This window comes from Poeciliopsis prolifica, unplaced genomic scaffold (genome assembly GCF_027474105.1).
Source record: "Poeciliopsis prolifica strain line A6 unplaced genomic scaffold, Auburn_PproV2 SCAFFOLD029, whole genome shotgun sequence".
Lineage (NCBI taxonomy): Eukaryota > Metazoa > Chordata > Actinopteri > Cyprinodontiformes > Poeciliidae > Poeciliopsis > Poeciliopsis prolifica.
In genome coordinates this window covers 3,222,188-3,230,940 of record NW_026562404.1, presented here as the reverse complement: position 1 = coordinate 3,230,940, position 8,753 = coordinate 3,222,188, and the positions used below count along the sequence as shown (strand labels likewise).

Below are 8,753 nucleotides of genomic sequence, written 5' to 3'. Positions count from 1 at the left end.
TCTCCAGCTGTTCACTTCCGGTTTGGAAGGAGGACGTATCCTCTGAATTTGGACTACAGCTTTGATTTACTCATGCAAGTCTAAAACATTACAGATAACTATTCGGAATAGACGTTTTTTGGTTGTAAATCAATCATTTTAAATAATTAAATGTAAACAAGTCATATTTTAAAACGGCGTCTTTGCGACACCAGCTTTTTTTGGGAGACGCTTGACGGCAGCTCGTCAGTCGCCTCATTAACACCTGTCGGCCTGTTGATGACGTAACGGCAGGCGACCGCTCCCTTTCGGCTCATCTGTGAAAGAAATTGTTTGTAGTTTGCCTGTTTTCGGTGAGTAACTAACTAAACAACATGAGTATTCGTAAACATCCTTTTATTTTGGGGAGAATATAAAAATATAAGGCAGTTTAAACCGTAACATAAGCAAACCACAACGACAACGATACAATTAGCCACATATTGACTGAACGTTTTCTCAGAAGTTTGACAGTCAATATTCTATAAAATAACTGGTACCTTGGTTCCGGCTTTAGTTATGTGTGAAGAACCTTAAATTCCCTGGTGTTTTCTTTTTACCAGATCACACATAAGTTTGTAAAAAATAATCAGAGACACTGTTGCAAATTAACCACAGTTTATTTAACTCACAATAACCCATAGGCATAAGTAGTCAGTTCATTTTGCTGTACAACATCGACCACTTTAAAACCTTAAATCTATGCTGGCCCTGGAAACCTTACAGCTGACAACCAGTTACTCCAATTAAATAAAATCAGACTGCTTTGGGGGAGAAATAATAATAAAAACCCAAATATAACTGAATGCACCTACGTGTTCCTGAACAAAAACACACTCACACAACAAAAAAGACTCCCTGGTGAATAAAACAAAGAAAAGAAAAACTCGCCTTCCACTAGTCTCCTCAATCTAGATAAAACAGCTTGGAACCCAGGGACAGCAAAGGTTATTTTGCTAACAAACAAGCCTGGAGGGCTGGACAATAAAAACTCCCCTTCCCTAGACAACAAACCCCCAAAGGAATAAAGAACTATCCAGAACATAAATTCTAAACTAATGCAACACTGAAACCAAAACAAACTAAAACTGAAACAGTAGCAGGCCAACCTGCACACAACAGAGAATAGAATTACTGTAGACAGATGCCTTAAATAGCCAATTAATAATAAACTGCCTTTACCTTCTCTAAAAGTTAACAGAGCTCTGCATGTCCTCTCCAAGAACAAGTTTTCTGCAACAATAAAATGGAGGCATCAGAAATAATTTTGAACCCAGCGCACACTTCATGTTAAACATACCTGTAGACGAATCAGCCTGGACTCTGACCCTCTCAGCGATCTACCCGCTTTTAAATGTAAATGCAGATTACCTGTCTCCGTAATGAATCAGCTGCGCTCCAACACAGCGTCTTCCTTATATGGGCAAGCGGAAGAGTGCATAATTGACATAATGTCCCGGCTACATAACAATAATATAATAATTATAATAATTGTATTATAATAATATAATAGTCTCACAAATGTTGTCTCTTAAGTTTCCAAAGTTTCAAATTTGTTTTATATGTTTAGTACATGGGGAAAATAAAAAAAAGGCGCACCAAAACATTAAAGCATACATAATTTAGAGCTTAAGTACTTTGGACTTAAAATTGTTAATAAACAATCCACAGGAACTGCCCATATTAAAAGTCATTGTTCATAAACCTGATTCCTATTCGGTTGTCTCAGAAGTGTAAAGTTTGCGCACTGATACTTTGCAGGTACTTTCGTGAATGGACATATTCTGGTTGCATAAATTACTTCAGTACATAGAGTAGCAACAAACCTACAAAAAATTCAATTCAGTTTATTTTAGTTATTTAATTTATACTAAATCTAAATTGAAGTACACACTGTCCAGTTTGTTTCCGTTTATCTATTAATACACAAAAAATAAAAACTGTCCTGTCTGAACTTAAATGTAAAGCAGGACTGTTTCATATTATGATGACAACCGGTCAGAAGTGATGTAGATTAGGATCTCTAGCCAAATGCATCGTTATGGAGCTCAGGGGGAAAGCAAGTCGTACTAGACAGATAATTGCATCAAGTCAGGCTCCTTTGATTTCTATTTATTGTGTCTTCAAAGTAAAAAGAAAAGAGTAACCATAAAGTTAGGGAATATAGTTAATCAATCAACAGCCTCTTCCAGGAAGGAGATGGCAACACATGGAAACACAAGGCCAAGTGCAGCGTCTGTAAAAAAAACTAAAAAAAACTTGGAGAAGTCAAGTTATTACACTTGGAGTTAGCCAAACCTTCAAGGGAAAAATAAGTAGCTTATCTTCTTTTTTAATTTTAAATGTAAATGTGAAATGGTATTTAACATCTTCAAAAAGTAAAACAGTGTGACAAACTATTTAATAGCTCCAGAAACCGACTGGACTGTCATATGTAACACCAAACTCTGGGATGTCATGTACCGGCTTAAAGATCAGGACGAGATGTGAATATTGTGACTTTTTAAAAAATAAACATGCAGTGCAGAGAAAAAGGAATATTGGCTCCGTAGAAGATCCTTCTGCTTTTGTTTTTTTAAAATAAATTGTCAAAAGCTTGATCAAAAACAAAATGCAGCTTTAAATGGTGGTCTTGTTTATAAAGGGAAAAAATAGTTATGCAAATCTATTTGAAAAATTCAGTCATCTTCATTGTTGAATCTTTAACTTATTAACCAATTTTTAAAATAATTAAAATTTTCACATCCAGGTTTGATTACAACCAGATCTGTAGATTTGAGCAATCTCTTAAAAAGAACTTGTCTGACCAAATGAAGTAGACTAAAAGGTCTTAAATAACAAAACATCATATCCAGATGTAAAAATATTCAAGAACAAATGGGGGGGGGGGGGGGGAATCCTTCTTATCAATGCCATTTATAATGCTTGCGAATAACAAAACACGGTGAAACCCAATGTCTACACAGGGAGAAACATGGCCGCTCAGTGAACCTTCCAGGAGCAGCCAGCTTACCAAAATAACTCCAAGGTCTCATTGAAGACTCTTCCAGGTAGTGATGGGCCAGATGACACCGAAACCTCGGCACATGCGCCGAGCAAACAAGATGAAACCCCGCTTGTAGGTTTTGTTAGCTGGAGATACTTTGTGTTATTTGACTACTGGCATGGATCAACCAAGGAAGAGGAAGTTTTCTCCTCTGTGAGATTGTTTTGATCTTATAACTGAAAATAATTATTCCAGCCTCATTTCCACATTTGATCGTTTTTCTTTTGGATTATTCAAATTCCTTTCCATGGGATATTTGTTTAGTTTATATGGTTGAACTTTTATTTGCATTGTAGGTGAAAAATGTAGGATTTCCTCTTGTCTTACTGTGACCAGAGCACTTCCACAATGCTGAGGCACCAACGTGCCCGGCATGAGGGGCATGAGCCTGTTAACACTCCCGGCTTTATTGAATTTCCCTGGTATGACTTTCTAAATTTAAAATGAGCAGATGCCACTGTGAGTGACAAAGCAACAGTCTCAGCACAGTGTCGACACAGTTTGGCCTCATCTGCCCATCACTACTTTCTGGACGTCACAAGAAGAACATCTAGAAATTCTAGAGAGGTAGTCATTACTTAGGTGTTCTGCTACTTTTAGATGACTCTGATTCAAATGGTCCAACGACCTTCCTGTCAAACTTCTGCAGAGGCGTGCCAATGAACCTTCATTTGATCCAGGTGTGTTGAACCAGGGAAGGAACTAAAACATACAGGATGCCGGCCCTTGAGGACCCACTGTGGATACCTCTGCAAGCTACTTCACTGAAATAATGTTAGTTTGACCACCAGAGGGCATGAAAACTTCTGCTGCAGAAAGGTAGAAATGAAGCATACAAAGAGCAGAACATCCACAAGGAATCGGGTGGTTAAACTCAACAAAGCAGTTTTGATTATCCATGAGTGATTGAATGGGACATTAAGTGGTGTTTGATAGTAATCAATACTATCAAACATGCTTTACATGTATATCCAATGTAAAGCATCCACTATATTTTGAAATTGTGGTTTGTATTGCAGTCCTTTGTTTACATCTGCCTTTCTAATTCAGTGTTCAGTCTGCTACTCAGGATAATAAATTATGTTTGTTAGGCAGGTGTGTCTGTTTCCTTTAAATGCCGTAATTCGCTCTTTCAGCCTTGCAATGTCTGTTATTGCATTATAATGCTAATAGTGGAGGGCCTTTGTAACTGTTGATTCATACAGGTAATATACACTGTAGCTCATCAGTAAATCCAGCTACCTGCAATATCGGATAAATCTTTTTTTCTCCTGTATTGGCTATATATATATATATATATAATATATATATATATATATATATATATATATATATATATATATATATATATATATATATAATGTGAAAATTATGCTATGAAAAAACATTTTACTACAGAAAACTGATTACTGAAAGAGCTTGATGAATTTGATCATGTACCACCCCACTCCTTTATGGAGCCACAGTGGTCGCCATCTACTGGCCTGTAGAAAGAATATATTATAATTTATTGTTTCACTACATACTGGGTTAGTTTTACAGAATTGAAGCTATGCTGGATTATTCATATGAACATGCTAAATTCATACTTTCTCTTAGGAGCTTATCTGATTAAAAACAAATACAGCTGGTATCTTGACTACATAAAAAATATATTTTCTTGTCACAGTTTTCAAATCAAAACTATTTCACATAAATGTCTTCAAATGAATGCAAAATAAACCTTTTTTGATCATCTTGCATCTTAATGTTTCGGTTATTGTTACTGTCACTATTTTTTTTCTACCATATTTTTAAGACAAAACTCATCTGGGTGTTTTCTTACAAAAAAAAAGAATCTGCCTCCATAAAATGTTTTCAGATGTTTTCATGAGTTGTGTCCTCACATGCACATAGAAGACACTTTAATCTGACTTTATTAGCAAGTTAATTAGGAGTCAGTCTGGAGTTTTGTAAGATATATATCTTTGCTGTAATTAATCACTAATTTGATCATTTGAGCTGCCACTCCTGCATTGTATGTTCTTCCTGACGTGTAAATTATTTGGGTTTGAGGTTACTTTCAATCTGAAGTGAAATGTCATTAATCCAAAATGCGAGAGAGAAACATTTGTCTCCACAGGATGGAGCCAGTGGATTTGTTTTTCTCTGGTTTAGGAGTTTCTGATGTGATTGTGGAACGTCGAGGTTTGACCAGCAGGGGGTGCTGATGATTCGTTTTACAAGACGACACTTTTGAGTGGTTCCGCTTTGAATAAGTGGAAATATTTAACTAGAGTGATGCTCGTGTTAATTAAACTTGTGCGATTAAATATGTCAGGATCATTTTACCACAGTATGAACAGTGGCGGGAGGAAACTAGCAGGTTATTACTTTCATAAGCTTCTTAAAATCAATGTGTTATTTAAAATATGTGATTTTCTAAAATTTCAACAATATTTTTTTTTGCAAGTCATTGTGTTGAATCTGAGGAGACAAGTTTACATTTGCCACATTGTGTATAACATCTTTATAGTCTCTTAAGGTTAATGGCTGTCTTATAGACTTATGGCTTTTTACTGAAACAGAAAATATCACCTTAAAAAGGCCACAAGGTAATTATAGTGATTTCTACACAGACTGGACTGTGGGAGGCAAGAGGGGTGAAATACGTGCCTGTTTACACGTGTGTGTGTGTGCTTGTATATGTAATATGTGCATGGAAGACTGGGGTCATCATCATTATTATAAAGTCTTTGACCTTTCACCTTTACCGTTGTCGCTAAAAGCTTTGTGACCAGTGTGTACGGGTTTCAGTCAGCGGAAAGAATATAAAGATTTTCATAATCCACAGACTGACATCAGACTTCAGATCAGGGTTTTTACATAAAGGAATACTGACATAAACTGAATCAACATAACCAAAGCAAAATTTCACATTGTGTGCTAACCGCTTCTTTCATACTTATTAAATAAACATTTAACCTTTGAACTTGTATTATTATGTGAATATTAACTGGTTTGTTGCCATTAGAGTGGCTTTGGTGTTTACAGAGCTGGAGGAGACTGAGCCATTCTCTGCTGTTTTCGTATGCTACTCCTTTCAGGCATTGTTTGCCATTTTCTTTCGCTTAGAAAGTACACCCGGTTCAGTGGTTAGTTTTCTTTCTTGGGTAAACCGATTAACAGTTACCAACATCTATTTCTCAACATGTGGCCGTTCGTTTTGCCTCGGAAATGCAGCGAAGTTCTGACTATTGAGACAAATTGAAGAGGGTTGTTTAATTCGGATGGTTGACTTGATTTTAAGCTACAGCTTTTTGGGAAGTGAGATTGTGTTGGTTATTAATCAATTTTTTAGCAGAAATTTGAATCAAATTTTTAAAAAACTTTTTTTTTGAAAAATCTAAATGTATTGACATCTCCTGTAGTTTACATTACACTTAAGAGTCTGCATTGTTGAATTTTCTTGTGGTATGTAATATGGGCACACCTTTTGCATGCACTGCTAGCCTCATTGTGAGGTTTTTCACAAAAATCTCTGCTTCACGTGTTTGTCTGTATTTGAACCCTGAAGACCCTCTTGAGCTAAATCAAGACCTTCAAAGTCCAAAGAGTGGCCAAATAAATATACCTTAAACTGGCCCGGTTAATTTGGATATTCACATTTTAAGGCCACCTCTTATGTAAATATGCCTCCATAATGTCTTTTTGTATTAACTTTAACTTTTATTTATCTCTTATCTAAAATTACCTCTGATTTTCACAATATGCCGTTTTTGTTTCAGGATGTCACGGCCAAAATTGAGAAAGTCCACAAGCTGCCGCCAACCCTTGAATTATCCGTTTTTTTCTCCACAAGTGAGGCTTTTTTTAAGGTACAGCATGCAACACTATAAGCAGTTGTCGAGTAGAGACAAAAATATTATTGCAAAATTGCGCGTTCTGTCAGCTCTTTAAATGTTTTTATGGAGCTTATTGTTTGTTGATCTTCAAGGTTTTACAGAGAAAAAAAGTCCATAAATTCACAACACAAGTTTGAATTTATTGAGGATTTTACAGAAGTGTACATAGTACAAATTATTCTGACAGATTCCAAACTGTCTTTACACCCACATAGATTATTAATTTAGCAAAACTAAGAGCTCCAAAATGTGTTTTTTTTTTAGTTTTTTTTTTTTTTACTTGCCAGGACCGCTTCACTTCCCGTTAGTAATCATGATTGACTGCAGCTGTTAACATCTCCGTGCCAGCATGAGAACGGTTTGTGTGACGGCTCCCCTTGGAACGACCAACACACTGGAAATATCTCACAGCATCGTAGATTTCAAAAAGTCAGACTTGCTTCACTGTAATTTATGAACAACTGCAGGTTGCGACATTTTCAGTGAAAACATTTGGATGTCATTACCGGTCTTTGATAAGTGAATAAAGTTTGCTCGGTTCAGATTTAGACTCAGGTCATGAGTTCAGACATTAAGACTCAGAACTGAGAAATACAGAAACCTACCAGAATACTGTTGTTGCTACATCTATTAAAGTTTTACTATTTACAGAAAGGTTGGCAGACGGAAAGTAAAAATAAGTTTAAGTTTTACTATATGAACAAGGAAAAAACAGACAAAAATAATTACTTAACTATAACGATGCCTGCATGTATATTTTTGGTGAAAATATTTAAAACTCAGCTGAATGAACTTCTAAGTACAGAGGTGGTGAAAGCATGGTATGGGACAGTTTTGAAGCCTAATGATATGGTGGATAGTATAAAATATGTTTTATACACATTTCATACTATGTAAATGTATTTTTCTCCCATAAACAGAGGAAAATACATTTACTGTGCTTGATATTACCTTTTACAGACAGGCCCAAAAACATTCATACCCCACTGCATGTTTAAAGAAAGCTTTTAAATTTACCACAGTGCCTCTTCTGTCTGTCGGTGATATTAATGTTTTGAAGTATTTGGGTCTAGACTCAAATCTTATTGAGAATCTGTGGAGGGAGATAAAGATTAGGGTGATGACAGTGAGGCCTTTCACCAAAGATAAATCATCCAAATACTAGCAGACACAAGTAGAAAGCGGACAGATTTGTTTTCTGGAACAACTATGAATATGTCTCTGTTGAAGAAGGGTTTAAATAATTTTCTTCATGTCATTTTAAAATGTAATGTGCATAAATATATAATAATTCTTAAACTGATACTATTGTTTCATTGCTGTACTTGTCTTATTTCTTATCAGAACAAACTTCTTGGTGGCATGAAAATAATTTGGAAACTAATCTCCAAGGGGAATTAATAATTTTATGCCTAACTATATTTGATCACAATCAACACAAAAACCACACAAACACAACAAACCTGAAACTTTAAAGTCTTTTTAGTGAGCAACACATATTTGCATATGAGAAGTATGTCACGTTTCCTGCTTAAAGTGAGATATTCCCATGATTGTCTGTGTTTTAGAGAAACTAGAACTTCTAAAATCTCAGAATTTAAAAATTTTTTGTTTTGTCCCTGGACATGTTGGTGTTGTTGGTAATGAGAAAGTTCAGGGTGCAAAGAGAGCCTTTAATATAGATCTCAGACCTTCATCCTGTGCTATGATTCTGATCTGAAAATAGTGACAAGATGAATGAAATGAAGGTACTGACAAAACACTGCAGGTAGGCTTATTTTTTGAATAAGATGATTTTCTCTTAT

The 8,753-nt window shown here is 35.6% G+C and overlaps 1 long non-coding RNA gene across 1 annotated transcript; it reads left to right on the top strand.

Moving 5' to 3' along the window:
* Positions 1 to 252: 252 nt before the first annotated feature.
* Positions 253 to 7,329, top strand: LOC129372526 (uncharacterized). The gene is made up of 3 exons (XR_008607259.1): positions 253 to 332; positions 6,832 to 6,921; positions 7,236 to 7,329. It is a non-coding gene; the product is annotated as an uncharacterized LOC129372526 (long non-coding RNA).
* Positions 7,330 to 8,753: the final 1,424 nt, after the last annotated feature.